The sequence below is a fragment of the Pteronotus mesoamericanus genome, unplaced genomic scaffold (genome assembly GCF_021234165.1).
Source record: "Pteronotus mesoamericanus isolate MK-2021 breed Mesoamerican mustached bat unplaced genomic scaffold, CSHL_Meso_final contig_24, whole genome shotgun sequence".
Classification (NCBI taxonomy): Eukaryota; Metazoa; Chordata; class Mammalia; order Chiroptera; family Mormoopidae; genus Pteronotus; species Pteronotus mesoamericanus.
In genome coordinates, this window is record NW_026555100.1 from 23,790,092 (window position 1) to 23,799,923 (window position 9,832).

A 9,832-nucleotide genomic window follows, 5' to 3' on the forward strand; every position below is an offset into this window, starting at 1 on the left:
ATTAGCCACATAGTGTCTTATATTTCTTTTGGTTACAGAAGCAGAAATACACTATCACCATCAATACAAAGAAGGATTAATAATAAAAGTACAGGTATTTCCTGGACCAGGACAGAAATTGACAATAGAAAGTGTTCAGGAGCATTTTAACTGAAAAACAGAATGATCAAAGAGACTTACTATTCTGCATGCTTTCTTTTCTCTTCAGGGACTATAAGATTTCTAACTTCTGCTCCTTTCTCTGAGTTTGGTCCATCTTCCCCTCTGAACCAGGGTCCCCCTTTCTCAACCTGTGTCTTCTCCTACTTAACCTTGCACATGGCTCAGTGTGGCCAGCAGTCCCAACTCTATATCATAGTTTCAGCCTTCTACCAAATAGTATCAGTCTTAGTTCCTATTTCAAATATGAGGAAGGGAAATCAAGAGAGAGAATATGAGTCAGAGTCTGATTGGTCCAGTTCATCTTTTTAAGCTAAACCTTAAAATGCGCTGACAAATCAGTACAAAGACAGGTACTGGGTAAGGTATTCACTCCTGGCCCAATTATTTGGGTCCAGAGAGTGTCAAAATTCCAGAGTATGTAGGGCTATCAACAAGGGATCTGGATAAGGCAGAATGTTCAAAAAGACTGTAGGTAGGAGAAGCAATGAAATACTTTTAGTGGACCTGGCCTCTGTATTCTTACAATGAAATATACCCTAAGAACACCAAAACGCCAATACAAAAGAACTTATGCATCCCAATGTTCATAGCAGCACAATTTACAATAGCCAAGTGTTGGAAGCAACCTACATGCCCATCAGTAGATGATTGGATCAAAAAGTTATGGTACATATACACAATGGAATACTATACAGCAGAAAGAAAAAAAGAACTACTAAACTTCGTGACAGCATGGATGGAACTGGAGAGCATTATGCTAAGCGAAATAAGCCAGGGGGCGAAAGACAAATATCATATGATCTCACCTATAAGTGGAACCTAACCAACGATACAAAGATGCAAGGACAATAAGACCAACAACACTGAAAGGAAAAGAAACCAACAGAGACAAGAGGGAAGGAGGGAGGGTGGGCGGGGAAAAGGAAGGGAAGGGGAACGTCAGGGAACATATAGCAAGGACTCATGGACAAAACCAAAGGGGAAGAGCTGAGGGAGGGAAGGGAGAAGGGGGCAAGGGAAAGTGGTGGGGGTTAGGCAGAGACAAATGTATTTGAAAAAATAAATTAAAATTAAATTAAAAAAAAGAAAAAGAAGGTAAAAACTATGAGCAATGAAATGGCAAATAATAAAAAAAAGAAGAAATATCTGCAAATTTTATGATCAACCCTTTCTCTTTTCGTCCTCTTAGTTCAAATCCATTTCACTTTCTGCTTGCCTCCCACATCTTGTTTATTCTCTTTCACTTTAAACCCTCCATATTCAGGACCTACTTAGTATTGAAACAAAATACAATCTGTGTGGATCCTCCAGTGACTATGATTGCCCACTTCTATAGCAATCATGATAAGAGGGTGCTCAGACAATTTCCATCTGCCATGGCACACTGTGGCCATGACGCTGAGTACCATAGAGACAAGTGGGCAAAGAGGAGGGAATGTTCATAAACATCCTTCACAACAGATTCAGCGAGGAGCCAAGGGACCTCTACACTGTCCTCTTTTCAACTCATCAGATTGGACTGGCCTCAACTCATAAAAATATAATTTGGTTTCTTTTCTACACCTACATGGTCTCTTTAAAATCTCTACCTCCCTTTGTCTTTCTCTCCCTCTCCCTCCTCCCAGTATGTTAGCCCTAATCTTAGCTATTGACAAAACAAAAACAACAAAAAAAAGTTTGCCAACTTTTACACAATAATGTTTCAAGAAACTGTGCTACAAAAGATAGAAATGAAAATCTTCCTTACCATAAAATCCCTTATAAAGCACTCCACTATCCCACAAATTCAATTATCCTATGCAACTTTTTGACGAATAGGAACCTATTGCACATTAGAGAAATAGTAAATAAGAGTAGGAGTATTGAACTAAATCTGCTGGCTCTATTATTGGTTTTGCGATTGATTTTGTAACTTTGGAGAAACTGTTTAACCCTGCTGGGACTCCATTTCCTCAAAAGTTAAGTGCTGAGTTAGATGCCTAAGCAAGCCCTCTTGGTTGCCAGGAGTCATTCTCTTCCCTCCCTTCTTGCTTATAGAGCTTATTTCCTAGTATAGAAGCTAAAATTGACCATTCTCACTTCTCTAGCCGCCTATGCAGCTAGCACATGGGCCCCTGCCAGTCTTGACTGATGGAAACAGTCTCGAGCCTTAGGGAGATGTTCTCTATAATATTGAAAATAAATTTCCTTCCCAGTACCTTTGAAGCTGTGGTAGCCATCATGTAACCATGACATGGAAGCTAAGAAGATTCTATAGACTCTGACCCAGAGCCCTGCCACTTTTAAGCTGTTGAATTACCAACCTCAGAAGTCATTAAATAATTTCTCATTCTATAATCCATTTTTTGAAATATATTGGTTGATTGATTGATTGATTGGGGAAGAGAGGGAAACATCAATGTGTGGTTGCCTCTCACATCCCCCATATTGGGGAACCTGGCCCACAACCCAGGCATGTGCTCTCTCAGGGAATCAAACCAGTGACCCTTTGGTTTGCAGGCCAGCACTACATCTACTGAGCCACACCAGCCAGGGCTATGATCCATTTTTATTTGAGTATACCATCATTCGTAGTCAAAAACATCCTTATTGAAAGAATGCCATTATCTCTAAGATTTCTTCCAGCTTTAAGAATATATGATCCAATAAGAAGGAAAAAAAGAAGAAAATTATCCCCATAATAAATAAATTGCAAATCTTGATTTGAAGGATCAGCAGTTAAGAGACTTTAAAGAAGAGATGCTCCAGTAAGTCAGACTTATAATTAGTGATAGGAGGGAGTTTTTGATACAATATGACTTGAAAAGTACAGACAACCTACTCCAAACATCTCCTTCTGCCTTTGTGCCTGAAGAGAAAAAGGTGTGTCTATAGTACGTATCTGTAATATGTTGACTTCCCATCATTTGAGCACCCTCCCTATTTTAGGAATCTGCTTCCACTTTAGAAGTCAAAGGGAGATATGCCTTCTTCCTATCCCTGGCAGCCAGAGTTAAGTCCTGACCAGCTGAATGCTCCTCCACAGGATTTTAAATCCTGGGGAGTGGAGATGAGAGATGCTAAGGCAACTCTGAAGTTATTGGTGGCAGCATCCTCGGTCTTGACAGGGCACTGAAGATATCACCAGTGGTCGCTCCCTTTCAAACTGCTTCCAAGGTGTGAACTTGCATAATAATTCCTGGTGCCTGCTCTATCTTGGCACTGCCTATGTTTCGAGCCTGGTTCTCCCACCTTCCAAAAGCTTTTGGGAGCTGTCCCCAACATATTTCAAATAAACTGTTTTCTGATTTCACTTAATCAGAGCCTGTTTTTGTTTATCACAGCCACAAAACCTGACTGGCACAGATTGAAAGTCATTAATGTGAATAAATGAACCCTCAAAAGTCTAGATTTCAGACAAAATTGTAAAAATAAAATTTAGAAGAATAGTAACCCCAAGTGTCTCCACTGTTCACCCTTCTGAGAACAGCTTCCTCCGAAGGCTTTCAGACAAACTGTCCTTCAGGGCATCACAAACACCCTCCTTGCCCACTTCCGTCTCTCAGAGAGAGCTGTGATGGTCCTTCAGAAGTGTTTCTGACATACACTTAGAGAGGTGTGTGTTTGAGAAACAACATTGAGTAGAATATGACTTTGATTAAAAGTAACACTTGCAAAATTGGCTCGAAAGAAAGAGACCTACAAATTTTCCATTTATAGTGTAGTTGTTTCCTATCCTCCAAAGACCAGACTTCCTGTCACAGTTATAAAAACCAGTAACAAAATTAAAATAAATAAAATCAAAGGACAACATAAATAAGAGGAATATCAAAACAAAGATAATGTGTTCATTGTAGGCTAATGTTGGGAAAAACACACAAAATGAACAAAATAAGGGGAAAAATATTTGTAAAAAGAAAATGGGAATCAGGACAGTTAATTTATAATATACTGAAAGAAAATACAAGATTCAAAGAGATAAAGGATAAAAAAATCAAAAGATCAAATTTAAATGAATAATGAAAATAAAAAGAAAATCATGAATAAAAATAAAAAAGATAGTATGAATCGAAAAGGAAACACTATTTTGAAAAACTAATTCAAAATAAGAAAGTCTATAGAATTAAAACACCTAACAAAATTTGGATATAAGACAGAAGGTTATAACTAGAATTAAAGCGTTCTATCCTTCTATATTCCAAGAGTAATAATAAATACTAATAAAAAAAATAAGGAAGTCTACTCACTATTTCAAAGCTCCACATGGTGTGTTTATGTCTGTGCATGTGTTTTAAATAAAAACCCGTTCTCAGTAAAGACAAGGAAAACATGAACAACTGAAGCAGACAGCAAAAATCAAACCAGTCATAAACAGAGGACAAAGGGACAGAGAGCAAAACAAAGACCATATATAACCTCCCATCATAATTACCTTTTTCAATCTTATCCAATTAAAATGATATACGGTCTCAGAAACCACAGACTCAGCAATTTATCAAGTATATAACTGTCCTAACGTTTGCTTTTGTTGCCTTTGGTGACCAGAACACCCTTTAGTGAGCCCCTACTCTGTGTATGTCACTATGAGTCCTGTCACTTTCATATTAGTTATTTAATTCTCTCAATAACTCTGGTGAGGTTCAGTGATTCTCAAACACTATCCACACACTGTGTTACTTCCCTATGGCTTCTGTAATCAATTATCACAAACTTAGTACTTAAAATAATACAAATTTATTCTTATAGTTTTGGAGACCAGAAATCCAAAATGAGTCTTACAGAGATAAAATCAAGGTGTTGAGGCAGGTTGCTTCTTCCCAATGGCTCCAGGGGAGAACCCATTTCCTTGCCATTACAGAGTCTAGGAATTGTCATCATTACTTGGCTCAGGGCCCTGCATCAAAATGCTTTTTCTCCCTTTCCTTCCATCAACACATTACTTTCTTCTCTAATTATGATTTTATCCTGTGCCCCTTAGAACTGTGAGGACTCTTACGATTACATCAGGTCCACCCAGATAATCTAAGACAATCTCACCATCTTGAGATAACTATATTAATCTGATCTAGAAAGTCCAGTTTGCCATATAAGGTAACATTCACAAGTTCTGGACATTAGCATGGAGATATCGTTGGGTATTAGTATTCTGTCTGCTGCAGAATGATTGTATCAAACTTTCTGAAGTATGGGTAGTTTAATTAATAATATTATGTCAGTGTTAATTCCCCAGTTTTATGATTATATTAAGATTCTATAAACTGTTAACATCAGGAGAAGTTACATGAGGGGTATATGTGAGCTCCACAATTTTGGCAACATTTCTGTAAGTTTAAAATTAGTGAAAAACTAAACAATATCCATTAAGATATAAATGCAAACAACAAAGAATTTTCTGGGGGTTTTATTAAAAACAGAGATTCCCAGGTCCCTCCCAGGATTGTAGAATCATATTCTCTAAAGGTAGTGGTTCCTGTTTTACAGGCAGTTTTGAGAAATGCTAACTTCTCAAAGTGGAAAAGTATTCCACTATCAGCCACATCACCTGAAATCTTTCAGAAATGTCAGTTCTTAGGCCTACTATCAGAACATCTCCAGGCATGAGGCCTAGGAATCTTGTGTTTTAATAAATTCTTGGGTTGATTCTTTAGCACCATGTATTTTGATAAGCACTGGATTGCATACTTCAAAACCATAGGATGTAACTATATTATCTCTAGTTACTTCCAGCCTGAGATAACTAAGGGTCAGTTAAATGAGAATCTCAAAGTCAGATAGATACTAGCAGCAAAACTGGAACAAAATTCCATATTCTGTTGAGATCTTCACTGAGTTGTCATTTCATTCTGATATTTCACCTTTAAGTTTATGGCACTAAAGTCTTTCCCAAAATGAAAATATAGTATTCAACATGGATAAATCATTAAGCTGGGCAAATTAAATTTACTCATTCAACATGAATGTGTCAGAGGTAGACCGTTACTATCAGGGACTTGAAGGAATGAGGGAATAGTCAGCTTGATGGTCAAAGAAAAGCTGCTATCATAGCATTTGGATCTATTTACCCACCATATATTTCAAAAATTCCAATCCAAATAGACCTCCCTTGAATTCTCTTATCTCTAAGAGCACATGCTTCCCAGAAATACTTCCCAATAATGAGACCCAGGAAGTATGATCATCTTACTTATGGAGGCAACAGCCAAGGAGGCAGTGTCACATATGTGCTGAGATTTAGATTGAAAATCTAAACATACCACCAGCTTCTTGAATGAACCCTCCAGGACATTCAAAGACCTAGAGAACAAAGGGGCAATTGGTAATGCAACTTAAAGCAAAGGAAGAATATGCACCGCCCCGCCCCCCACACACAAACACACAAGCCCTCTAAGAGGCTGACCATCACAGCAGCACCTGACTGTCATGTAGATGTCACACCTGCAGGGTCCAAGCATCTCCCTCAGTACCACCCTCTACCATGGTCCATGCTGAGTGGAAGATATGCAACGGCATGATTGACACTCATACCAGAAAAGAGTCGGGGTCTTGAGAGCAAGCAAAGGAGGCAGAAATTTTAAAACATCCCCCCAGAAGAAAGAATTTTCCCCCAGCGGCCTTAAAATGAGTAGTTAACAGAGAGGGCCTATGGAGTGGGGGTCATGAGTGGCCATCCCTTGCTGGGGAGGACAAGTGGACAAGAACAGCAGAGCCACGTACACACTCTACCCCACCTGTAGATCCCATGTAAGTTATAAAATACAGATCAAACCTAGGTTTATGTTCTTCTGCACCTGTGTGTGCATGACCAGCTGTTAGTAAGGATGTCTAATAATGAGCTGAACCCTCATTTTATCCACAGGCAAAGGTAGAACTGTGAGTGAATAAGGGAGCGGGGTTGAAGCCATGAGGGAGGTTTAATGGGAGGAGAAAATCACCTTCACTTACGCCTAACAGCTGATGAGCTCAAACCCACCACGTGGACCTCAGTGCCAGGCCATCCTTGCTTCAGATACCAGAAGTTGGCACTTTGTATTCTGTGTGAAGCTGGCCTGCCTCTTGCTCCAAGCACTTCCAAGTGCTAGGGATCCTACAAGGCTTGCTTATTTCAGATCCACATTTTTCCAGCCAATTAATTTTTGAAAGGACAAAGGTGAGGGAAATAAATCTGAGATATGGCTCTGGGCTTTCATTGACTCTGGTTCAACAACTTCTATCATAACCACCTACATCCTGACTGGAATTAATTTTAAAGTGCTTTGTAAAGCACTCAAGTACTTAGCAGCTCTTGCTGAGAAATGGAGGCTAAAAGCCTACACCAGATTGCTAGGAAGGGAGAAACATGCTCTATCCGCTATCTGAGCTGTCCTGACATGCTGGCCGCCTTCCAGGCTACCTGATTAGATCAGGACCTAAATTTGTCAGTGACCCGTTTTTGAATCTCTGGTATAGGCAGTGACTGTAAGCCCAGCATTCAGAAGTTTAGTGTGAAACTTGGCTTTAGCCTATTCTGTTTTTCATATCTGAATTTCATAAAAATTAGCCTGTGTTCTTTGGTACTGTCAGAAGTGGGTAATAGCGTAGGGGCAAGAGAACCCTGGGAGAAATCCAATCAGACCAAATGCACCTCCATGAATGAGCTTATGCACATGCTACTACCAGATTCCTGCTGAAGGCACACAAGAAAGGGGAAGTCAGAAATTATTGAAATGACCTTATTTCAATCAACGCTTCTGAAAGCCATAGCTCTGTACTGATAGTAAGAAAAAACATCATCCTGCCCCGACCCTGTGATTGAGCAGCTCTTCAGTGAGGTGTTCAATGCCTAGAATTCTAGAACAGGATATACAAAAATAAAATACAGAGCACTCGGCCCCAAAGAATGCACAGTCTCATGGAGGAAAGACAAGTAAAGAGATTTACAAGACAGTGTGATAAGCGCTATGATGGAGCTAAACTCCTGTGTTGTAGGAGCAAAGAAGATAGGCAGCCAACCTAGAATGGCATGTTGTGAGAGCTGGGGAGAAGGTCAGGGATGGAAGAATATTTGGAAAACATGGACAGGAGAGGGAAAAGGAGGGGAGGAGAAAAAAAGGATAGAAATCCTAAACTATTAACGTACTGATTCCCAAACTTTAGTGACCAAAAGAATGACCACAGAGCTTTTGTTACAATGCACATGCGCAGGCGACTCTTCTTTACCCATCCCAACCTGAGTTTATTAGTAACTGGGGCCTACGTGGAACCCAGGAATCTGATTTTTTTTACAAGAATTCCCAAATTATTCTATTTCAAATGATCCCAAACCCCATTTTACCCAAGTCAACCCAAGATCTCCCTCACTTTCTCAAGTGTGCTATTCCTGCCCTGAAGAAGGCAGCATTGCCAAGTCAGAAAAATGATCATTACTTCGTCTCTCTTTTCTGCACCCTTTCAGCTGCAGTCAAGTCAAATCACACTCCTCCTCTTCCAGCTGCTCACACACCCTCCTCTACAGAAACCTGTCCTCTGGAAAGTGTACCCCTTGCCTCCCCATGTGAAGTGGGAGTCTTGAGTTACCATGACCAAGATGAATTTGCTTTTTATCCTGACCTCTAAAAACAAAAAGCTTTGTCTTTAATTGAAGGAAAGTGAGGCATCTTCGGGGAGGCAGAATTATCTGTGGAAGTGCCAGGGGACCTTTCCTAGTGACCGCCTTGAAGGTGGCCATTCATTCAGCTCAAGGGAAGGGGAAACCCAGAGCTCAGGACAGACTTATCCGTTGGACTGCCCATTCTAGCCACACATCCTGTCTCTTCCATGAGATGCACAATGAGAGAGTCTTTGTTTTCTGTGGTCAGATGAGTTTTATCCTTTATTCTGTATTTTCAGATGACAAGGTCTGAGAATAGCCTCTGATAACGCCCCAGGTTTCTCATCAAATCCAGAGTCCTCAAGAAGGCCTAGTCCACCCTAAGGCAACAAGAGGGGAAACCAGAGTTTAAAAGAGGTGATGGCAACAGGGGCTTCCCCAAAGGAATACAGTTTTGCAAGACAGTTTATACTTCTCACCAAATACCAAAGGCAAAACAACTTGAAACACACCACTGGGCACTACTCTTCCTAATTGATTAATCCTCTTTCTTTAGAGCCTCCAGGGGCCTTTTCCTGTCTTGCTTCCCTCCATACCCTGAGGAGTTCCCTGCCTCCTATGTGTTCATCTTTCCAGTCTCTCCTACTCCCATCTTTTTCCTTCTACCCTTTCTTGCATTAACACCACCCAGATCCTTGTGCTAGCTCTCCTTGTCGTCCAAAGTGACTCCAATCCAACCCAGCAGTGATTTCTGCAAAACACCACACAATCAGGTGAGTCCTCTGCTCCGTTGCTCCCCAAAACCTGCCCAAAAAACTTCTTCACCACTGGGACCCAACTTCACTGCCTGCAACAGCCAAACAAATCTCCGCTCTGTTTTCTTTCAAGGCCTGACTCAAATGTTCTTCTTTGATTGGTTGTTGCTGCTTTTGACATTATTTTCAAAATGTTATTAAGTGCACATGGTAAATATTCAAACAGTACAAAAAAGCACAGGATGAAAAGTATATTTTCTTTTACCACTGACTTCCCATCTCATAGCCTCTCTCAGAATTCACTGCATCTATAAGCATGTCTCTGGGTATAAGTATCCCCCTTTTTAAAATAAATAGCAATATACTATAG